This window comes from Branchiostoma lanceolatum, chromosome 15, assembly GCF_035083965.1.
Source record: "Branchiostoma lanceolatum isolate klBraLanc5 chromosome 15, klBraLanc5.hap2, whole genome shotgun sequence".
NCBI lineage: Eukaryota > Metazoa > Chordata > Leptocardii > Amphioxiformes > Branchiostomatidae > Branchiostoma > Branchiostoma lanceolatum.
This window is the reverse complement of record NC_089736.1, coordinates 16,055,110-16,080,742: the sequence shown is the minus strand read 5'-3', so window position 1 is coordinate 16,080,742 and position 25,633 is coordinate 16,055,110. Positions and strand designations below refer to the sequence as shown.

The 25,633-nt window shown below is 40.4% G+C and overlaps 2 long non-coding RNA genes across 2 annotated transcripts; one reads left to right on the top strand and one right to left on the bottom strand.

Annotated features, from left to right (window-relative positions):
* Nucleotides 1–1,607: 1,607 nt before the first annotated feature.
* Nucleotides 1,608–5,290, top strand: LOC136449286 (uncharacterized). The gene is made up of 2 exons (XR_010758008.1): nt 1,608–1,930; nt 4,851–5,290. It is a non-coding gene; the product is annotated as an uncharacterized lncRNA (long non-coding RNA).
* A 6,977-nt stretch (nt 5,291–12,267) lies between these two features.
* On the bottom strand, nt 12,268–20,144 carry LOC136449285 (uncharacterized). Its single transcript, XR_010758007.1, has 2 exons — nt 19,825–20,144; nt 12,268–13,504 (listed from the first exon to the last, which is right to left on the bottom strand). It is a non-coding gene; the product is annotated as an uncharacterized lncRNA (long non-coding RNA).
* Between the last annotated feature and the right edge of the window lie 5,489 nt (nt 20,145–25,633).

Here is a 25,633-nt window from a genome sequence, read left to right as displayed (position 1 = left end):
TGGACAAGAAGTTTTGTACTATAATTTGCTACCTTGCTCGACTCTGGGAGGAACTTGTACAGGTATTCATCTCTAAGAGTAGAGTAGAACTGTTTCAGGCAGGTAGGTTTCTGGGGATGGTCTATAGTGATGCATCGCTTGATGCTGTTTCATTTGACATTCCAATCTCCCCTTAAAAGTCACTAGGTGCCACTACACTACTTATGTTCAAATGACTATTCTTACCTGGCTTTATAGCGAATACCAAGCAAGAATGGCTTTTTGGCGACTATCAGCTTAATATTTAAGACTAGCAATCCTCGGTAATATTTTCTTGTGGTATGATGCAACGCTTATCAATTACAGATCGCTGGAGTCTACCCCACCACCAATCCACCCAATCGTATCCAGGTGACCTGGGCGGACGTGTGGGCCGTGAACGTGGGAGTAAAAACATCACTGGAGATAACGTGGGTAGATTCGGAATATACTAGTATGACGTACAGACCTATTGATGGACTTCACCTAAGAGCCATGTCACACTTATCCTTATTGTACAACCTAAACCAAAAACATGTTAGTACGCAACTCATGCGGACTTGTATATACGCACAAGTGTGACAGGGGCTTAAGGGTTTTAGGAAGTTTTACGCAATGCTAACAAATGGTGTTTTTTTCGTCTTTGTCTTAGGGCGACACTTGCAAAGGCGCCCATTGCCCTTAGGGGAAATACCGCGGTGAGATTTGACCTCATCTACCACCATGCCGCGGGGTGCGATGTCTGGGCGTATGGCAGGTCAGATGTTTTTCACACCTAAACACAAGTAAAGACTATCAAAACTTGAGCTGTCTCGTTGATTCGTGTTTAAAAACCGTGTCGGCTGACACTGATGAAGGATGACCATAACTTAAAGCACACAGCTGAGGTATAGCGAAATATAGATTCTTTATTTTTTTTTCAATAAATTGTCCTGTAACCTTGCAATAGACTTTGGCAGGTTTTGGTTATATGTAAATTACAGCATGTATTTTCTCGTTGAAAATCTGCTTTGTATGATTTACCTATATCTTCATGGAAACGGGCGAAAATGTATGTGCGCGTGCATGTCTAGCGTATGTCTCCATATATTAAAATGAGCATGGCCTAAGAAGCAAATCATTTACACAGAAATCACCAACTATAGGCCAATGGCTCGATTGCTATGTTATTAACTAAATGTTTTTTTTTACAGTAATCCGCACGGGAATCCGCTCGAGGAATAAACATCAACTTGCAATGTAGCCGGACAGCAAATGAGTATCTGTATTACGTAGGCGTCCGATTTCAATCAACGTTTAACAATGCATTTGGAAGAGAGCGATCTGATGGAAAAAGAATAATCAATCCTGGTTCGCCTAGAATAAAATGTGTCCGTCGAGTGAAATACAATACAATACATGAAGCATGTTCTTTACAATCTCAAACACTATATGGTTTGAAGACCAACCTCTTCGTATTGCATACGACTTTGTTTCATCCGACCATTTATCTCTCTGGGTTTCATTTGATTTGGAGTCGGCAACCGTGTTTACAAACACAGCTGATCATGGAATTCGCGAAAAAGAGGTACAAGCCACACTTTTAAGGGCGGCCACCCGTTACAAGTACCGTTTACAGTTATAAGTGGTTAACGGTGACCACCGTTAGCCAGTTATAACTGGGCCAGGAGACGTCTCCTGGCTCTTGAGAGACATTGGTTACCAGTAGGCTCTGGACGGACGGTGGCTCTCCGGGCATGGAACGACACCACAGATACAGGACTGTACGTAGGACTGAAAGCTCGCGAGATCTGCATGGAGAGTGCACGAGAGCAGTACAGAACGGTGAATTTTTAGGTCCGCATCGGGACGCCCGGATCCATATATCGTCGTTGGTCGTTCAGCAGCAAAACTCTGCCTGTTCCATGGTGAGGTGAGCAACTTTGGTTCATTTATACCGATTATTTTTGTATTGAATAGGCACAGATCCTCGTTAAATAATCTGCAACTATTAACTAGCTCGAACCATGCCCGGTGCGTGTGAAGAGGGAGGGGGGTCTTTTTAGCCCACTGCTGTTGTTACTGGCCTCATTCATAATTTGGCCACGTTCATCCAGATCATACATGTATCAAGAACACAAAAGGTATGGTTTGTAATATTCTAACTGGAGTACGTAAAGAAGACTAGTCGAATCCACAGTCGAATCCACAGGCTGGCTACCCTACCAGGCTTAGTATGTTACCCTTTCTGGGCCCCCAGGGGTATGCATAGGGGCTTGGCCTGTAATGGAATTTCCTAGAGGAAAAATGTGTCAATAAGCCCATTCATGGTTGCGACTACACATGTGCAATGTCAAAGGTGAAGTCCCCTGAGACGTAAACAAAACCCTCTGGGCGTTGTTATGCAAATCTAGACAATGTGGAGACGAGGACTGTTTACAAGCCAGGGGTCTTCACCTTTGACACTGCACATGTGTAGTTGGAACCGTGAATGGGCTTATCAATTTTATATATTTGTAAATGCAGAAAAATGGGATGAGAGAGCAATGAAAGCAAATAACAGCACAAATAACACTATGTTTACATTGTGCAAACACATTCACACATGCTAACCCACAGAGAAATATACAAACCCATATGCATGTTTTGAATTTGATGTTTTGGTAAACAAAGGTCCTCCCCTTCAATCTTGATATTTGTTGAGTGGTATATTCTATTGTAGAGTACAGTAGAGTAGATCCTTTCGGCCAGGTAGGAAGGTCATATTCCAATTTAGGCCGCTCATCCCTTTACTGGATCATGATTCCAGGCTTGTGAGGGCAGTCTAGTGCTTTGTATTTGTAGACTACTGGGATGAGCATGTGTTTACCAAGTCTGTTTTTGAAAGTGTTCACTGATTAGAGTAGAGTACTGTAGAGTAGAGTATTGTATTCGAATTTGTTTCAATTGACTCAGTATTCACTATTGGCTTTTCCTTCAGCACCACATCCCCCCCCCCCAAACAGCAATATCATACGCTGTTGCCTTTCGTCCAATTCACCCTCAGCTGGGTGCTATTGACCCAGGTTTTCCTTTTGAAAATTCTACTATTCGGAAAATTCCCATGCAGAGCGTTAAGGTCCAGAAAGGGTACCGGTAGTCTGGCAGGGTAGCCTGGCCTGGCAGCTGGCTAGCCTGCCTTTTTCTGCCAATGTTGCAGTAGTATTTGGCAAGGAATCTTTCGGCAATTTCAAGTTACAGCCTATAGCTACGTTAGGAAGGCCTCAATAGGAAATTGGAAGTAAAAGCAACAACTATGGTCTCCGGTCAGATACGAAACAAGAAAGTTATTCAGCCTTATGACACTTTTGACAGGTTTGTGATAAAATTCAATCAATCACCTATTGATGTATGTTGCTGAACTTGAGAATGGTGATAATTAATGATTAAAAAAGCTTCTCTTTTAAGAATCTCAAGGAAGGGGCAGCACTTTGATGATGTACTGTACATTCAAATGTGGATGAATTTGCTTTGAACAAGGAAGTTACTGTAATATTAATTCACTTTATATTCAATCAACTTCATGGTAGCAGAATCTTTCAGGGTAAGGAAAATAGACATTTTAACTTTAACTTTAACTTCACGGTGGTGCACGTGGCAAGTGTTTTACAGAGAGGATGTGTGAAGGAATCATAAATGATTACAACAAGTTTTTTTCACGGTGATGATAAGTTCACTGTACATTGAGTGATAATCGTTGAAATAGTGAACATAAAGTTACAGTAAAAGTAAATGAAACGAATTGCAGTATAGGCTGCCTATAACCTTGCTTTGAATGAAATGTATATGATATGTAGCTATTGCCATCAATGGGGCCTCCATGCATGGGGGCCGAGGGTACAGACAACACCTTATGCTTGTACTAAGTTATAGATAAACTGTTGCCCTGTTCACATTCACCATAGTAAATATCAACAGAATGTTAGTTGTTACAGATGTGATGTAAGAATGCTATAATGACGCAGCAAGCTATTGGCATACCCTGATCTTGGAATAGCTCATAAATTGTATTCTTCCCTGTGGCTATACTAGACAGATCTCCATCTTCACTGCTACCTTGTCCCCCCAACGACCCGGAGGTCAAGGGACTAGGTAGCTAGGGTAGTAGGCTGTACTAGTACTGCCTGTCAGCTATATACATTGTACAAACACACACACATACACTGACACACACACACACACCAGGGCTCGAAATACTTAGAACTGGATGCACATGCACTTAATGCTCCCCATATCGCCGTGCACTAATTTTAAATGTGGGTGCACTCAAATAGTTTTAAAGCATTCCATGTGTAAATGCACTACTCATGGTACACTTGTATACAGTACATCTAACTCTAAGTGCCAGAAAAGATGGAGTGGTAGACTGCACTGCCTTTTCCGTAAACCCGTAGTACTAGTACTAACTTATATATGTACTAGTACATGATCAGTTTACATGCTAGAGCATTAATTACATGCTAGAGCTTCTGACTGCATTCTTGAATTCTTTCCAATTTTGAAAATATTGGACCCATTCGTGTCCCTGGGGGCCTGCCCTGATGTTTTACTCATGATACTCAAGATTTTGGAGGTTCATTCGAGGTGCATTGCAACAGCATAATTTGGGGATCATTTCTGATCATGGGAAGTTTATGTGCAGAGTCTCCTTCATTCATTTGTCTGTTTGCTATTCCAGTACATTTATTTAACAATGTATTTGTACATGTACATGTATTCACGCCTGTTGTCCTAGACCAGTACCTTGCAATTTGATTTATGTATCTACTGCTATCTAGTTTTAACTTACAAGTTACATTTGTTCTATCTTGCAGCTTCATGGAAAAGGGATATACCAAGAGGCCTGAGAAGTACATCAAAAGGACAACTGCTGCAACTAGACGCCACATGTAGAATCACAGACAGATCAGAAATAGTACTGTAAATGGACTTAAGTTTGCGGTGATTTGATTTTTGTGGTAGGTAGAAAATGGAGTGTTAGCGGCGGTTTTGATTTCGCAATGGCGCTACTCAGTATACATGTATGTAGTCGCATACAGATACTGTAAAGTAACAAAAACACTAGTATTGGCGCCTTTAAAGACAGCCAGTCGGAAACCATAACAAGACAAGGATGCTACAGATAGACAGACCAGTTGCTTTTGGCAGTGCTTGTGTGATCATTGCACACGAAAAAGCTGTCAAGGAATATTACTGTAAATTAAGCCTTTGACTTGGCTTGATATTCTTAATAAATCTGTATTCAATGTTCGAAGATCGGGTCTGTGTTTTATTTGTGCCTTGTTAACTGGTGCCTCAAAAACATCTACAATGTATAATACTAGTACATACATGTACCACTAAGACAAGGGGTAGGTCAGCAGAAGACAGAAATGTTCGCAGTGAAGCAGCCACTGCAAAAACCACGAGCAAAAAACCAACGGTAATATTTCTGCATACAGAACACTTCACTGGATTTTTGTCCAGTGCCCCTGTTGAATATCCATTGTCTTCAGAGTAGCTGCTCTATAACAGAGGTCGTATGCAAAATGCTACAGGCTGAAAACAATCTCGACAGCTAGGCTGGGAGGTGAGGTGGATTGTAGGCCCCTATGAAGACAATTGTGCCGTCGGTTACGGAAGTACATGTACCACTAGTTAACATTATAATCATTATGTTGCAAGATGATATTTGCGGCTGAATTGCTGGTCAACTTGAAATGTTGACCTTGTTCTCAGAAGGGCAATTAGCTACAGCCTGTGATTCCAACTGCAACAATTGTAGTATGTATGTAGTTACTTACAGGCAGCTATTGTCGGCTATAACTGCCCCCCTCCCCCATTGAATTCAAGCTTTACAGTTAGTTAAAGTTACAGTCCTCCCACGCCTCTCCGATTCGCAGTCCTTGGGCCACACAACTTTCTGCAAGTCTCTGCAGCGGGGACTAGTCCGCTGTTAGTGATGTTGTGTGTTTAACTTCCATACCCAGTTGCTGAGTGCTAAGCTGAAAAAGCAGTATGTTACGGCCGGTGATTGTACTCAACACCTACTGTGTGCAAGGTGAACACTCTAGTCTACCATTAGGTCATCGCACCACTTTATACAGTAGTGGAGTATACATGTATATTCAACAGAAACTGGTGGACAGCATACTGCTGTTAGCCTGGGTGCTATTCTTGCTTCTTAACCAGGACACCCATACATCTGTGTATTAGGCTGTACATAGGTTAAAGCACACCCCATGCTATATTGTAGATTACCTCCAAGCAGATCTCTATGTATGGGGTCAATATCATATCCAGCTGGCCAGAATCTACAGCCAGCCCCTGTAGAGATACTCTACAAAAACCACATTTGTAGGAGTAGACATTGCGATTCAGGACAATCGGTGATCCTACCAAGGACAGATTGCAATCGGGATCTGTACTAGGACAATCAGCAATTCTACCGGTAAATCTGCCCTAGGACAAACTCTAATTCAAACTCAAAAAGTGCTAAGATAAAGGAAACAGCAGTATTTTTAAACCATGATTTTATTTAGCTTTGCTAAAAAAAACTGCATATACTACATGTATCACTTATTACCAACTACACTGAAGGTAGGGGGGATATTAATACCAACTTTGCAAAATATGGAGATGGTCTATCTTAGCACAAAAATCACAGAATTTGGGCGATCATCGGAGTCTATCCCCCCTGTACATACCCCTTGAAGTTTGCACATGTTGTGATTGGGAATAGTCCATTTTTGCAATGGGATGATTTTGGAATAGTCTATATTTGTGTGGAGAATAGATTTGGCAAATGACTAGTAAAATGTACTGAAAAGGTGAGACACTGAGTAACATCTTGAGACCTCAAAATTTGCTTTATTTGATCACCATCCAATTGATATCTTTCACCGATTATTAACCTTGTTATAACTTGATGAGAAATTTCTTTCAGAAAACATACATGGAATTTATCCGTTATGAAATATGAACTTATTCACCTAAAATAGTAATTGTGATTGTAGGTAGTGTGCTAAAACTGATTGAAATGTTGTGCAATGATTAATTATATTTTCCAAAGCATTTTGATCTAATGGTTTTCAGAATTTCTCCAAGTAGAATCACTGTTTGTCCCAGGACAGATTGTGATCGCTATCTTTACTGCTGGTAGTATAATCGTAGGTTCTAGGACAGACTCCGATCCCAATCTGTCCTAGGACAGTCGCCGATTGTCCAGGATTGCACTCTCTACTGTGACATATAGCTAATGTATATTGCCTCCCGATGGGCAACGTTTAATTCTGGCATCTTTTTAAAGAAAATGTCACCTCCTCCAAGAACTTTCAATGGACAAACACTTCCCCACATGTATACATACACTCTGTGAATAGAGCTGAGAAGTATATAAGCTGTAAAACTGAGCTTTAATAGCTGGTCTGGACCCATATTGGATACTTGTTTTGAAAGTAACAACATGCACAACAGATGGTCAAATATTTGTTGATTTCCGTTACAACCCTACCCATTTATGACATTCTAGTTCAAATGGTCCTATACACTTTGATAATAGACATATACATATAGTGTGACATTTTATATAAAAATGTCCCAGAAGGTTGGGTACTTCTATTACTTGGTTCTGACAATATACTAGTAGCCAAAAATGCTACCAGTAGTCTTAAACTTTTAAAACATTTTAGTTTTTACATGTAGAATTTAAGGTCATGTGAATAGATATTTGAGTTATGAGTGTGAATCTAATATGATTTTTCTATTAAATGGCTAGTTAACAGTTACTGTCAAGGACAGCTTTTTACTATTTGTTTGACTCTAGGTTCTATCATGTCTATAGCCTGGCTGATGTATCCCAGGTAAGATTTGCATGGTTCTTAGATCTGGGGAACAGGTATGGCAACTTCCAGATTATATTGGTGTGGCTCTTGGGACTCAACAACACCTAACAGGTAATGCTGGTATGGCTCTTAGAGCATCGGTAATGTACTATACCGGTTTAGATATAGCACACCAGTTGTGTAAATGGGTAAGCACAGGCTTTATCTTTATTTTCTCTTACTACTGTGCAGAAGAATATGTAATGTTGGTGTGCCTCCTACAGCATATAGGACACATGACCAGGAAATATACCATGCTACTGAGGCACTAGGTAGGGCTCCATGCAGCACTGGTAGAATATACCCCCTCTCTTTGATACAGAGACCATGTGAGGGCACAAGTAATGTTTGCATGGCTCTGGAGTCTGGAGACCATGTACAATTCTGCTGGTACTACATCAAATACATATACTTTAGGTACTCTTCTTCCAAGAATGTATCTCCATGATATATTATGTTACATATACCACAATGCATTTCTCATTAAAGCTGCACCCATTTGCTATGTTGTTTCCATCGTCTTTTCTAATGTCTTGTGTGTGCATTGTACATAGTTTTATATATCAACTATGTTACCCAACAAAGATGTCATTGAGTCTGTCCAGACATGCCGATCTCAAAAATGTACATCTCAATGAAATACACTCTATAGGGGGGCCCTGAATGAAAATTAGATTTTTGTGAGTTTCGAAGACGTTAACGAATCTGCCCCAAAAAGGCGTCATTGAGTCTGTCCAGACATGCCGGTCACAGAAATGTACATTTTAATAAAATAAACTCTAGGGGGGCCCCCCTGAATGAAAAATTAGATTTTTGTGAATTTCGAAGACGTTAACCAATTTGCCCAATAAAGGTGTCATTGAGTCTGTCCAGACATACCGGTCACAGAAATGTACAGTTTGATAGAATTAACTCTAGGGGGGCCCCCCTGAATGAAAAATTAGATTTTTGTGAATTTCGAAGACGTCAACGAATTCGCCCAATAAAGGTGTCATTGAGTCTGTCCAGACATACCGGTCACAGAAATGTACAGTTTGATAGAATAAACTCTAGGGGGGCCCCCTGAATGAAAAATTAGATTTTTGTGAATTTCGAAGACGTCAACGAATTCGCCCAATAAAGGTGTCATTGAGTCTGTCCAGACATACCGGTCACAGAAATGTACAGTTTGATAGAATAAACTCTAGGGGGGCCCCCTGAATGAAAAATTAGATTTTTGTGAATTTCGAAGACGTCAACGAATTTGCCCAATAAAGGTGTCATTGAGTCTGTCCAGACATGCCGGTCACAGAAATGTACAGTTTAATGAAATAAACTCTAGGGGGGCCCCCCTGAATGAAAAATTAGATTTTTGTGAATTTCGAAGACGTCAACCAATTTGCCCAATAAAGGTGTCATTGAGTCTGTCCAGACATACCGGTCACAGAAATGTACAGTTTAATGAAATAAACTCTAGGGGGGCCCCCCTGAATGAAAAATTAGATTTTTGTGAATTTCGAAGACGTTAACGAATTTGCCCAATAAAGGTGTCATTGAGTCTGTCCAGACATACCGGTCACAGAAATGTACAGTTTGATAGAATAAACTCTAGGGGGGCCCCCCTGAATGAAAAATTAGATTTTTGTGAATTTCGAAGACGTCAACGAATTTGCCCAATAAAGGTGTCATTGAGTCTGTCCAGACATGCCGGTCACAGAAATGTACAGTTTAATGAAATAAACTCTAGGGGGGCCCCCCTGAATGAAAAATTAGATTTTTGTGAATTTCGAAGACGTTAACGAATTCGCCCAATAAAGGTGTCATTGAGTCTGTCCAGACATACCGGTCACAGAAATGTACAGTTTAATGAAATAAACAGGAGGTAGGGGCCGCCCTGAACGTAGATTTTGTTCAAGGCAAGATACATGAAATCCTACAGGAGAAATGTGTTTTATTTGTTATTTCTGCTAAAAATGTATGATTTTTTATCGGAAATTTAACTGCTAGTTACTACATAACCAACTGCGGTCATCCGTTGGGAATCCATACAATGCCTAAGTAAGCTTTCATGAATACGTCATCCAAATTTGAAAGAAATCCGTTGTATTCTAAGTGAGATATTAAATCCTAGATGTTCCAGTCTCGCGCAAAGCTAGGCCGCGTGCCACCTGCTATCTTCCGGGCGGACTTTCTAGCTTGATTTTCTACCGCAATTCGCCGAAGTGCGTTTTCCTTTATAAAACAAGAAAGAAATAATGTTTTTCCATGAAATTTTCACAAAAGTAAGTTGATATGCTGATCTATCTGTGCTGTCAGTAGTTTTGTTGTTCCGCTTTTCTGCTTGAAGATATAGGCCATGAATCTATCATTTTGGGGCACGGTCAAAATTCCCACTCTAAAAAGTGCGGCATATTGGAAAAATGATGTAGCGTTAGGGATTTACATCATGCAATAGACATATTATCCATATAACTCTGTCAAGGACATTTCGATGGTATTAGCACTACCTTGCTGAGTGTTTGCATCAATTCTTCAGGAGAAATGCGAAGTTTTATTTGGCATTTGTGACAGGAATATATGATCTATGGTCAAAATTTCAACTGTTTATTACTCCATAACCAATTGTACTCATTGCTTTGGAATCCATACAATGCCTAAGTATGCTTTCATGAATACGTCATCCAAATTTGAAAGAAATCCGTTGTATTCTAAGTGAGATATTAAATCCTAGCTAGATGTTCCAGTCTCGCGCAAAGCTAGGCCGCGTGCCACCTGCTATCTTCCGGGCGGACTTTCTAGCTTGATTTTCTACCGCAACTCGCCGAAGTGCGTTTTCCTTTATAAAACAAGAAAGAAATAATATTTTTCCATGAAACTTTCACAAAAGTAAGTTGATATGCTGATCTATCTGTGCTGTCAGTAGTTTTGTTGTTCCGTTTTTCTGCTTGAAGATATTGGCCAAACAAACCGATTTATTTCATCCTAGCGACAAACGTAAGAACTGCAAAATGAACCCGACGGAAAGTGTTTTTGTCGTCTTCTGCCGAGTTAAAAACCTTTCATTCGTCAGATAACCTTCCCAAAAAAGTAAAACAATAGTAAAAAAATGTCTTTCGATATATCATTCGTCCAATATACTTTTAAGTGCGTTTGACTGCATATATTTACAAACAACCGACGATTAATCTTTTCAGTCCAGAACTATAGATTTCAATGTACAGTACTTATAGTGCATAGACATAATTTTCCATGGGAGTCTGCAAAACAACCTTTCATGTTGTATCACTTTCTGGACGCTTACATGAAATATGTTTTAAGAATTTCATTAACGAAATATGATCTCAGGTACAAAATTAGCATGAGCATATAGAAATATGCCAGCCGAATTTGAAAGAAACCATTTTTGTTCTATAGGCGAGATACAACAAGCAACGCTTTCAAGCTCTGTACAATGTCAAAAGATTAAAGGAGTCCTAAATTCCAGATAGATGATACAAAAAGCGAATACTTATTACAGTATACGATAAGTACCCACTAGTCCCGTGCGCATCAAAAAGCATTCAGTATTCTACTAAATTCCCCAGATGATCCTCTATTTTCTTTTCACTGGAAGTACAGGGTGATTTGATTCTCACCTGCCAGGTAGCTCGTGCCACTTGACGTACTTTTCAGCACTAAGGAGTCAGCTGTGATCTTCAGCCAGAGGCCCGTTCACGTTTCGTCCCTCCAAGGAGGTTATATCCCCCTCGTACCCTGGTACGCCCTTAGGATGAGGGGATGACAGGGAGGACGTCTCCACCCTGCTTCACTGCTGCTCACTTCCTGCGGGTAGGCCGTCCCCAGCATGAGACTCTGATTTTTATATCATTTTTCTCTTCGTTGTTACACTTATGCTGTCTCCTTCTTCCCCCAGGCTTTTCCTCTCCTTTTGATCCATAACCAGAAGCTATATTTTTCCACTTCCTCTGCCATTCTTTTTATGACCTTTCTTGATACAATGTACATTCATGGCGTGACAAAAGAATCTCAGTGGGGCTAAGAAATGTCTTGTTATATGTTCCTTTATATCTTATTAACAACTGGCCTTCTGATTGTGCTTAGTCCCCCTAATTTATACTAAAATATTCACCATGAAGGAAGTGGGAATGCGTATAGGGAATCCATGGGTAGGGTCTGAATTCTGTACAAAGTCGGCTGATTATGTATTCATTGATACATAATCTAGTGGAAAATAACACTCCCTTCTAGAGTTTAGGACTCCTTTAAGTATGACTTATCCAAAAACATTACAACTTCAATATATATATATATATATATATATGCATATTGTGGCTTTGTTTTGAGTATTGTAGATAACTATAGATTACATGAAAAGATAAAAACACCTGAATCGTCTCTAAAATCCTGATGGCTTTATTGACTTGAACTCCAGAAGCACATGTTATGTTCGAAGACCACAGTTTATTTTATGCTGAGTTGACTGCAGTAGATATAGAATAAAGCAACAAAAAATGAATCCCATATCAACAACTTTTTACATACAAAAGTGTTTGTGTTTGGACTTTTTGATTTATGTACATGTGCATAACAAGGGTAACTTAGACTCATGCATAACACTTTGTAATAAACTGATATGGAAAGATTAAGCAATCTAGATTATCCAGATCATATCAACATCTTGTTACCCTCATCATGTACTTGTTTCAGTAAAAATAAATACATATGAGTCGGTATTGCAAGGCAAGACTCACATTAGGCAGACTGCATTAGGTCTCAGCATATACATCTGACATTGGCAATGACCACATCAGTTAGAGGTGAATAGATCACAAAATGCACACAGCTTGAAATCAATTAATCAGGAACTGCTCAGATACCTATACATGTTCAACAGAGCATCTAAAACACACAATTTATCCTAACTCCCCTGCAGCTACCTTACATTCTGAAGCTGTTCAATGGAATATTTGACAGAATATAGAAAACAACAGAGAGCGTGGCTTCCGTTTAATCAGTCATGCCTGAGGTGCCACTGACATGCTTTTTCCTGGGTCACCCTCCATGTATGGATTGACTTTGGAATATAACAATATGTGTTATGATAACAGTCAAACAAAGACTAAAGAGGAAAACAACAATTCAATTCAATTCAAATTGGTTATATACTGTATTATTGCATATAGAAATACATGCATGGGCACAAACAACTGTCAAAGACATGGTCAATTAGACTTACTGACAGTATATGTAGTCCTGGAATATGTATTAGTTACATATAAGAGACATGCAAAACGGGGGCATTTTCTACTACATTTATAATCTAATGAGGTTTTTTGGATTGAGGTGTGATTTTAAAAGCATGTGGATCAGAGTCATTGCCATTGTAATAATTACATACATGTCTACAGTGCAATGGGAATTGCAGGAAGGATTCATACATGTGTAAACTTTTACTAGCTTTTACAGACTCAATGCATTCTAAAAAAACTAGGACTTGGGTTGGTGTTGATACATGACTCCTCCATGCAGATGCTGGTAATCCATTGTTGCATTGTCAGCTTCTCTCTCACTGTCATCTCATGAGGACAGGGCATTGATGCTCTGTCTGGGTTGAATATTGTCAGCCCCTATAGAAACAACAAGAAAAAAAGGTGAAGGTTGGGTTAATAAAGACAATGCATTGTCTTTTTTCTAGTGCTTAGCCTCCGGTGCAGACTCCTCCCGGCTGTTTTCTTTTTCTCTTTCTTTTTCTCAAGTTACAGTTTTTATACTATTACATTTTTTTCAGAAAATGAACTTGAAAAAGAAAACAGCCGGGAGCAGTCTGCACCGGAGGCTATAGTGCTTATAGTATGTACAAAAATACATAGGATAAGTATATAATGTCTGGTGACAACAATAAATACCTAATACACTACAGAGTGTAGTCTAAGCAGTCATAAGTTAAGTTTTTGACACATGTCCCTAGGACTCCTCACTCATCAGAAACTCTGATCTAAATATGTCAGCACGCGCACACACACACACACACACACACACACACACACACACACACACACACAAACTCACACACACACACACACACACACGCACACATTCCTACAATTCTAACTACATTTGTATAAAAAGGGAATAGTATTCTGTTAGAGTTCTCATCATGTGATGATGGATACAGGAGAAGCTACTAGTATTCCACTATACTGCCTATGGCTATATAGGGCTTGAAACAGTGGGTGGTGCACTAAAAATTGGATACAACAATCCTTTGTATTTACAATGTTTATAGTGGGAACGTTTTATTAAAACACTTCATGAAGGAATCAGTGCTCATATATTTTATATTTTTGTCCGTCAAACATTTCTGTGAAATCCGACAGCGAAATTCGATGTCACCACACGCTGGAAAAATGCGGTCGCCATGGCCAGGGATTGTGCTCTGTGCGGTCCCAATTCGTGGCAGTCGCGTTGGACGGGTGGTCGCCTTGGGCAGGGCGCTTAATGCTTGTGCCTATGGGGCAAATTTTTGGGACCAAGAAAAAACGGTCGCCATGGCCAGGTGGTCGGGTTGAAGAGGCAGGTTTGACTGTATCAGAAAAAGGAATATAACCTTTTATTGTACTTAATTTGATGAATTACTTGTTTGAAATTTTGAAGTCAGATATAGAACAACACTGATTTGAGTTCTTAGAGCCAAAAGCAGTTAACTTAATAATGTTTTCCTGACTTCAGGATGAAACAGTGCTGTGCTTTGTGGGTCAGAAGGCCAATTGCATCATGGACTTACTACTGTGGGACTGGATCATGTTTAGGTTAAGTTTATAGCTTTCTGACAATATTTGCCGACTTTTAAAAGATACTATCACTATAATCAGTATGTATGGATGTGAATTATTCATTAAATACCAGGTCAAGCAGGCGACCTAATAAGATCAGACTTAGGAGGAAGAATAACGTTTTTTGTAGCAGGTTACACTTCATATGATTATCCAATAATAAAGTGATGCACTTTTTCTAATGCATCATAAAATCAATCAAGATTAGACTAACTGTGAAAACATAAGCCCCTTGACTAAATTCAACATCAAGGAGATCATACATGTGAAGGTAACCAATGTACATGTATACAGCACACCACATCCCCTTCTCGATAGTTCTTCTGCTTTCTTCAACAACAACAAAAATGTTTCTCGTGTTGGTGGAAAATCCTGTCCAGTCCGGACAGAAGAAAAGCCCTGTCCATTCTGAAGAGAAGGTCTGCATGGGGGAGGAGGTGTCTTGTCCTGCATAGAATTAGAGATACTGACTACGCCTAAAAATGAAAATCTGTATCGACAATTATTATAAAGTCTAGTACTATTTTTATTCTACTGTTAATTGTAGCCAGTCGGCTTTGCCATTAATTCTACGTATACATAGCCTGCTACATGTGTGTGTATTTGTTATCCTGAATTCTTCTTTCAGCATTACTGAGATTTTAATCGCAAGGCGTAGTCGAAAGACAATATTGCCCTAAGAAAAGTTACAACAGGACATCTGCTTATCTTGGCTTCGACACAGTAAACATGCAAACTTTGGGTCTCAAAATGTAAGGAATTGCACTTGAGAGGGTTAGGATTTTATAGGAGAGCATGTCAGAATGTCATGAATGCTACGTATGCACCCCACCTCAGAGGGTTATGACTTTCTGGGAGAGTATGCCCTCAGACCCCCCTACAAAATGGTTGCACCCTTGGGCCATTCATGATGCTGCGCTGCCAATTCTATAGGAATGTGAATCAATTCACGGTTAAGCATTGTCGATCCTCTTGAATTTACTGTTAAACTAAACCTGCTGAATTTAGCTCTAAGTGTTGCCAGGAACCCCCATGCAGATCCTCTTTTCAGCCTGGACAGTTTTTTCTGCTGTCCGGACTGGAAAGGTTTTCCTGCCAACCCAGTTTTTCTCACCGGCCAATGCATATCCTTGTGCGACCTACATGTACCTCAGGCAATAATAACTGGTTTACTTCTCACCACTAGCTAGGAGGTGGTCTAGTTACTGTAAATGCATTTAAATTTGCATGGTTTTAATTTTGCACTAAGGGGAAAATGGAGTGTTTGCGGTGGTTTTAAGTTTGCAGCAGTGCTATACTGTAGTCACATACCTGATCGATGATGATACCGCCACAGTAGGGGTGGATATAGGTTTGGCTTAATAAGGTCCAAGTCCAAGTTTAGGTCCAGGGACCTGAACCTGGACCTGATCCTGTCCAGTTGATGTTTTGTTTTATCAGACCAATATCAAGCATAGAGAATTAATACTGATCATGACATGCACAACTATAAAAGTTTCTTGGTGAGAAGACTTTCAAGATAAACCAACGTGTTTGATATCTGAATGTTGCACCTATTTTAAATGCCTTTTTTGTCAGAGGGGAGACTCAAAACCCTTTTCATCAAACAAAATAGAAAAATATATTTGTACTTTATTCAATTTTTTTTTTGACTCAGGTTTTTGGCTTTCAGGTTTTTGGACTTGGTTCTTGGATGTTATAAAGGTCTGAATCACGTCCAGCGAACTGGTATCCACCCCTACGCCAGTGTTGGACAAAAATGTTTGCAGTGAAACAGTTGCCATGAAAACCTGATGAACACAAAACCACCTGCCCACGAACATTTCTAAATTTACAGTATTACTGACACAAACTAGTAACATGTACCGTAAGTGGACTGTAGTGAGATATAGTTTGGAGAGGTCGAGTGGGCTGTTTGCAGAAGTGTTTTAAAGATAGGGCACAATGTACAACACCACTCAACAGAGAGGCTAGCTATAGGGGCATGGTCAGGAATGCTTGCCTTGGCCTAGCCATGGCCATATGAGACTATGATTCTGTTGCTATAGGGTATTGAACTGTTTGTGGTGAAATAAGCATGACCCAGGAAGTTCCCACAACTTGCATGGGGGTGGATAAAAATGATTTTGCCCCAAGTTTGTTTTTACTCGTGTACTGCTATGAAAGCCAAATGGAATGAAATTCGGCGAGGAAGAGCTAGTTGCTGTAAGGAGAGATAGGAGGAGCTTTTTTCAGAATAGACACTTCTTGCATGGAGGTGGTTACAACATCATTATTAATCATTTTGGGGGCAGTTTTGCCCAAAATGATGCTTTTTGCAATTGTCTTCCGTGACATCCTAATTCCTATGTAAGCCAAGTAAATTTGGTGAGGACTCAGGTGTAAGGTCTTTGCACCAGATAAGGTGCAAATGATCGTGGAGACTCCACGATCATTTGCACCTTATCTGGTTATTCCCACTGCAAATTTCAAGCCATTTAGCTTTCCTAGCAGGGTACCTGGGTATTTAACAGGCACCAAAAATAGTCCACTTCTTAAATGGAGGTGATTTTTGGTTGAGAATGATTTTAAGTTTGCGATAAAGAGGTAACCGCAAAAACCTAGGTCACTGGTAACGTTGGTTTTGACTGTTTGATACAAATGTCATAGGATTTCCAGTGTGGCTATGAGAGATCAGACCATGGACTTGATGACAATACATGTACATGTGGCTGAATCTTGTACAACACATCCAAGGCTGCCCAAAAATTCATTCAAAAGTTATGGACCTCTTCTTGGGACCAATGTGAACATGGACGGGCTTAAACAGGAGTGTCGTATGACAGGTTTTTATGACCTATCATCTGAAAATGACTTCTTGAATTTGAGGGACGAAATTCAACAGGCTTTATCGTAATTTGAAATTGAATGCCTTTCGATTCCCAAACATGAAACAAAATATCTGGTGGGAACACAGGTGTCAGCGATGTTCTTGTAATCTTTTAGTTTATTCATAATTTGCTTATAGCTGTAGAGAGAAAATTGAGTGTTTGCAGTTGCAACAATAGCGCTACAGTCATATGTGGGCAAAAAGTTTTGCGGTGGTTTTAAGTTGTGCTGAAAGTTCACCGCAAAAACCATGAACATCAAACCACCGCGAACATTTCTGCATTTACGGTATTTTGACCAACTTAGTAACAGTCTCGTACTAGCACATGTATCTCCCAGTCCCAGGTACTACTTGGTAAGTTTGGAGATTCATACTGTACATGTCCTGTCCTGTTTTACAGAAATAACTTATAGCAGATCCCAATCTATCTTAGTTACGTACATTGTATAATAAGATGATGAGCGTCAGGTGAACGAAGGCAACTGAGTGAATATTTCCATCCAAGTTATGATATACTAGTATATTGAACCTCCTTAAATTACCCTATCTATTGCCCGCAGTTCCCTTGAATGACCATGTTCCATATTGTCCATAGTTGTCTGGTAGACTCTACTAAAGAAGGAGGATATACATATTATGTAATAGATATGTGGTAACCATGACAACAAAGGAAACTGTGTTTAATATTACATTTTATACTTTAAAAAGGTGAAGCAGTCATCCTCAATTGAGGTGACATGGAAGTATGATGCTTTTTCAAGTAGCTAGTGGTATTGATAATGCAATGCAGCTTCGCAAGGGCATGAACAAGCACACCAGGTCACCCCTACTCTTCTGTGTTGGGTTCTTTTACGTGCAGAGGTTTCACGTTTGAGGCTTACGCCCAAAGCTCCCTCATACACAGGGACGCCGGCTTTTCTGAGTTTTCATCACCATATTGGAATTAATGGATGCAATCCCTTACAACATGTCCCAGCTGAATTCGACCCTGGGATTGAACCCCAGCCCAAAGGATCAATGGAAAAGCAGCAGGTTGCGTTACCGGTTGTGCCACAGGGACATGTCTTAGAAATAGTAAACGCAGCTTCCTAAAGTGAAGTTAGTCGCCATGGCTAATGGCCTATACCAGTATAAAATGTAGCCATTCACCTGACTTATCAAATTTGTTATGATCACTATCTAGACAATGAGGTGGTTAACTGTCCCTACAGCTAGCTACATGTATATAACGTCATTATACATTTAATTTGTATTTTAATGAAATACAAATCATGTAATGTATAAGTTAAATAACAACGTTATATACATGTAGGTAGCAATTCGTCCCAATCACCCTTTCAAGTTCCGGGTCACATTTAGAAAAACGGCAGATAGCGCTGTAATCCGTTGAACAAAATCCAATCGACGGCCAAATCGAGGACTAGTGTCTCTTGTCGGTTGTCACTATCATTTTATGCCGAATTCTTGATATTATCTCCTTTCCGACATTATTTGCAAGTAAATATCTCCTTGTTGAGTGATTTGGAACTAAGTTGATCATTGTGTTGCCTTTTGTATTTGTTGTAACTTAATGTAAGAGAGCTGGCATAGATTCTAGGTTTTTCGAATCGGTAACTAAATTGGTTGCTATGTTCTGTCTATTCCCTGTAATCGAAGGCTGAATCGGCGGCAAAATCCAATCGAGGGCTGAATCGAAGGCTGTGAATCGAAGGCCGAATCGAGGGCTAGTTTCAGCTTGGTGCTATAGGGACAGTTAACTACCTCATTGTCTAAATAGTGATCATGCTGAAATATAACCTGTAATCAAAGCATACTGTATTTCAATATACTTCAAACTCTTTATGTGTAATTCGGTGTATTCCGAAAATATCATTCTGAAATGTTCTAGTAATGAATGGAGTATGATTTGAATGAACGTGGCCAATGAATAAATGCCAGTAACAGCAGCAGTGCCATTGTTGTTGTTGTCCTTGCTTCACGTCAATTATATCACGAGACGTGGTCTCTTGATGCTGGGTTATGCTTGGTTCGGTTACGAGTCACCTGTCTCTCTAGATATTTAACTCTTGGTGACATATGTATCAAAAATATATAATGTAACGTTACATTTTTACTCGCGGTGATGTCTATCGCCCCCCTCCCCTTTCACATCGGGCTTGGCCCGAGCTAGTTGCAGATTATTTAACGAGGATCTGTGCCTATTCAATACAAAAATAATCGGTATAAATGAACCAAAGTTGCTCACCTCACCATGGAACAGGCAGAGTTTTGCTGCTGGACGACCAACGACGATATATGGATCCGGGCGTCCCGATGCGGACCTAAAAATTCACCGTTCTGTACTGCTCTCGTGCACTCTCCATGCAGATCTCGCGAGCTTTCAGTCCTACGTACAGTCCTGTATCTGTGGTGTCGTTCCATGCCCGGAGAGCCACCGTCCGTCCAGAGCCTACTGGTAACCAATGTCTCTCAAGAGCCAGGAGACGTCTCCTGGCCCAGTTATAACTGGCTAACGGTGGTCACCGTTAACCACTTATAACTGTAAACGGTACTTGTAACGGGTGGGGCGGCGACTATCTCAGAGGTGCCTTTGTCAAGAGCAGATCTATATTCAATGTTATCACAGAATTTTTGTCACAAAAGTACATTATATGATAAATTCATCGCGGATAAGAGGCTGTCGGTACAAGCGCCTAACCGCGCTAGGTCGTCAGGAGTTGCACGTTCCCATCTGATCCTATTAGGTGGGGGAATTACCATGATTTATCTTTATTAATATAGACGGGTCCTTCTGTACTGTTATAACTGTTAACAGTTGCCAGATCCTTGTTAAGAGTACAAAAAAGCAGGTACTGAAAATATTTACAGCAGTTATGAATCGAAGCTATGTCAGCCAAGGTCGCAAGTGATAGAGTTTTTTCTTTCGTGGCCTTTCACGTGGTGAGTACGGTAGGACCTCCACTAGCTTATCCGTACTTTGCAAGCACAGAGGCCCTCTCCAACCAACAGTACGATGATTAATGTCCCTGACACAATTGACATTATAGAAGATGGCCGTGTTGCTAGGCCGACTTAATGAACTGTTGCGAACTGTCCCCAGACCATACAGCAGATACTGTTTTACGCATACCAGCTGTGCTGCTTTTTCAGTTCCAACCCAGTCATGCCTTGCCCCCATTTGAGTCAACACATACATTATGTCAGAGTCCTAGCTTCACAAGATTGGTGGCTGAGCTGTGCTGTTCAACCGACAAGCGGTAGCTGTGCTATTGATTTGGACACAGGCTGGCTTTGTTAATCGGGAGCTGCTATTGTTTTGCTACAAAATGTACCACGTCCACAATGCTACAAAATATCCGCAACATCTTACGCTCAACAGGGGCTTCGTGTGAAATGTGAAAAAGACCACCTACACCGACCTACTTACACAATATGAAGAGTAAAAAGATATACAATAGGTAAACAGAATCATCTGTATCAAAACATATCAGGATACAAATTACAACTATTCCATCGGTTAGATTAACATTAACTATCACATACTAGGAAGTCCGTTTGCCTTCCTTGGTCACCTATTTGTGCGACCAGTTATGCTATCCGTGATTCCTTACAGACGTGGCTGCTGATTTAACAATATCAGGTTACACTTGTTCCCGCGCGCTGGAACCAGGTTGGAATCATTAAGAAGATTTGCAATTAAAAATGTTAGAAATACGTACAAATCAACAATGAACGAAATCTGTCACAGTGAATAATGGTAATATTTCATACTTAAATCAATGCGTAGCGCAATGGGGATGTAATTTAAAAGGAAAGAATATATTCCGACTTTAGTCTGAATCCTGTGTGGGTCATGCATACTGTTTTGTATAAGAGCCAATCAGCATACTGCTTTTGGGTGATTGGCAGGCTGTTTCCCGCCATTACTGTCATTAGACTAGAACAGACGACTCGTTTTTTGTGACGTCGCCATGACGTCATCACTCCACGCGCTCAATAACAAAGTTGTTGACAGAAGTAGGTCTCCTAAATGGAGGAAAGTTAAATTGTATGTAAAACTATGTAAGACGTCTTGCATCTCATATTCGTCGGTGCTGCGAAGACAAGATATCCGCTGTTGGAATGAACCTTTTTTCGTTATTCAATATGAGCAGCTAGACGAGGATCACTTGCCACCATTGCAGTCACTTGACCTTGTCTCATACTTACTGGAGACACATTTCTGCTTCCAGAAGCGTTTCAATGCCTACAAAAGTCTTCTTGCTTACAATTCTGTGGCATCCGGCTTTGTGGAAAGCGTCAAGGGAAACTCCGTTAGGTTTGGTTTTCTGTGGGCATAAAGCCATTCCCTTCGCCTAGCCAACGCTAACTCCTCAGCATTCTCCCCTGGTTTGTTATCACAAGAGGAACGCGAAACAACCTAACCTTTTCTCGATGTTTGTACGCTGTACCCGTCCTACTTCCAATCCAACAATAAAGCACAGCACCATGCCCGATGTGTGCACGCGAATTTTCAAGGCAGTCAGCTTCTTATCGTCTCCTTCTCTTTTTATTTCGAGGTATGTCAGTGAAGTAATATCAAAATACACTGACCTGGTCAAGGTGAATGTTAAAAAAATCCCATGGACGATTAGACTATTTTTGTTCTAGACCAACTTTATCCGTCTCCGGCAATTGCCGTATTTGGAAGAGCTTCCATGTAAGACATCACGAAATCGCCAGCGAATGCACCCAGATACACGGCGACATGCCAAACTGCGTGCCGATTACCGGCGCTACGAACGTCCCTTGCTCGCACGTAAATGTGACCCGACGTATGTGGGTTGACATCACGAAATCGCCAGACAATGCACCCAGACACACGACGACATGCCGACCTGCGTGCCGATTATAGACGAGAGATGGAAAAGGCAGCGCTCTTTTGAGGCCCGTGGCACCAGTGGTATGCAGTTGGACAGGTCACCTATATATTGAGACGAACAAAAGAAAAGACAGCGCTCTTGTGAGGCCCGTGGCACTAGTGGTATACGGTGGTACAAGTGCTTTTTATAATGAGATGAGCGAAGGAAAAGGCAGCGCTCTTCTGAGGCCCGTGGCACAAGTGGTATACGGTGGTACAAGTGGTTTTAATACTGAAACGAGCTAAAGAATAGGCACTGCATTATGTGGACCGTAGCACAAGTGGTAAAGGTGGCAAATTCTTTTTCGGGGCGGACAAAGCTCTCTCTCCGCCTGGATCGAATTCGGTACCCAGTGGTAAAGGAGGTCACTATACTTAGACGAGCGAAGGAAAAGGCAGCGCTACTCTAAGGCATGTGGTATACCGTATACGGTGCTGACCTTAATATATTACTTACCAGTTGGACAGTAGTGCGTAGTCAGCAGTGGCTAATAAATCTAGATTTATTTTATGCCTAAAAGCATGGTAATCTGTTCGGAATGCAAACGTAGATATTCGCCTTAGAAGCATTTTAACTTATGTTATGCAAGCTATCAGTACACTTATACTGACATTATTTCACATTTTGTTTCAGGTATGTATCAATAGCATTAGGATTTACTTATGCACACAGCTTCAATTTTCTTGTATTAGAATTGTTTAAATTTATTGTGCTCACGGTGGTCTGTCACTAGGGTATTCTTTCCCGTTGCTACGCGTGTTCGACAAGGTATCGGGTTACATGAGGCAACATTTTGGCTAACGGCAAAACATTTGTAAATAAACAAAATAGTGGGGACGGGAAAATCTTTTCAAAGTAAAACGAAATTAGCGAATTTACAAACTTTGAATGTTGTTATTTTGCGCAGAATGGCTGATTTTTCTAGATTTTGCTCCCAAACACGATTATTTTCAGCTTACGGAGGCCTTTTTTTCAGGCACACATCGCAAAGGCTAGGCTTCAAATGTCACTGAATATCTCTTATTTTCATATTTTTCGTCGACCAGGAACAAAACGAAACTTTGTGTTTTGGGGATTTTTTTTAATTTCTGATTCTAAGTATAGTTAATATCGACAAATCTGTGAAAAAATTGCATTTTTTGACATTTTTCGCACTCAATTACCCATAATTCAAAATCAAGGAATTGAACGCGAACACCTGATCATGAGCGTTAGTCTGTATGTCAGAACGTACGCTCATACTGGGAAGCTAGCCAAACACTGTTATTTTCGCAGGGGAATAAACACATGCACGCCCACGCTCTTTAATGATAGAGTTGGCAACTAAGCCAGAGATATGTTAAAGAGACATATTCTGAGCCTATCGCGAATCAGTGCTGTGGGGCATGTCACAACATGTTCCTGCCGAAGGGATCAGTATCGTCTCTTGCTGGAATCCAGGCTAGCGAGCGTCTGACACGAAGGTTAAAGTTTTCGTTTTGATCATTATCAACACGGTATATATAAAGTTAATGCTTCTATGCATGTAGTTGGTAATATGTGCATCATAAATGCAACTGTGGGTAATGAATCTAAGCTTCCTGATACATGGTGGTGACACATCCCATACACTTCCAAAGGCCCCCCTCCCACTTCTCCTTTATTTGATGATTCAGGATTCTGAATTTTGAACACGATGAACACATTTTTGTGCGCTTAGTGACACACCAGGTATATATATTCATTGATGGTATTCATGTTGGCAACAAAAGTCTCTTGTTTCTCCCCTGGAGTGATATTCTGCATCAGTCAGGCAGACAGGCAGGCACTCCTCAGCTAATAAAGCTGACAAGGGCAAGCAGGCAGGCAGATAGGCAAGAGGAAAGGAAGGAGGAGGGAAGGAAGGATTAGGGAGGGAAGGAAGGAAGGAAGGAGGGACGGACGGACGGCCGGCCGGACAAAAAGTCGAAAACTGCCCCGGTACCATCATTACACAACAGGCACAGCCTCTACAAATGCAGGCTACCTGGTACCAGCTACCATGGCTTACTGGCTGAGCTAAGTATATGTAAACATTGAAGGTGAATTAGAATATACTGTTTCTTCCCAGTTCTGTGAGTGCTGTTTACTACTAGTATACTACTAGGTATTACTTTAGATTACAATTTGTTCAAATGAGTTTTGAGATGTAAAATGGTGATTATTTTTATTGAATATTCATTCCAGAGTGCGAAATGCACATAATGGCTATGGCCTTGATTCAGTAGTAAGCAAAGGATGCAGTATTAAAATGATTTGCTATTCCCGGTGTTTGCCAAATGCATCAGAGCTTGATAATGCCCTTATTGTATTTCATATACTTAAATTTTTCTAACCACCAAGCTCAGATCCTATGTGTCAGGTATGCTAAGGTTTTGATTGCTTTTTAACACTTTGTCTGACTACAAAACCTTGTATTTTAGGAGTACTGAGAGGATTCCAGCCAGATGGAAGACCCAGAGAGGTACTTGTTCAACTCTCACTAATTTTCAGTTATTGTTCATATTACTTCTCAATGAATGCAGTAGCTTCGGTTCAATGATCGGGTCATTTTCTCAATTGAATATGGCTTGATACAACAAAAAGATTTTTGATTACAATCAGTGCAGATAAACCAATCAATCAATCAATGGGTTGTGATTGCCCATGCCAATCAAACAAATCTATTCTACTGTTACTGGGATCTCATCAGCATACTAGTACCCTGTGGTTCATCAACTTCAAGAAAATATATTACGTACTAATACCGAAAGTTCCTCTGTCCCATGATCAAGGTAGTGCTAGTGATATAACTTAACAAGTCAATAGTAGTACCATAGGGACATGGCAGTGATTTGCCTAGTTTCATTCAAATCAAAATCTATTCCCGTGATCACTAATGTGTTTAAATCAATTGTTGATGAATATAGAATACAACACGGTATTCCGTATCGCCCGAGGTACCAGCCTGACCGCGGGTTGTATCGCCCAAATGCTTATGCGACCCATGGGAGGGTCAGGACAGAGGTTGAGGCGGAATATACACCATGTTGTATTTCAATTATGTCATACCCACCTGAAAAAACATACATCTCAAAGCAAAATGCGCCAGAATTTGAGACAGTTTTGTTGAATCCTCGAACAAAATTTTTTAGC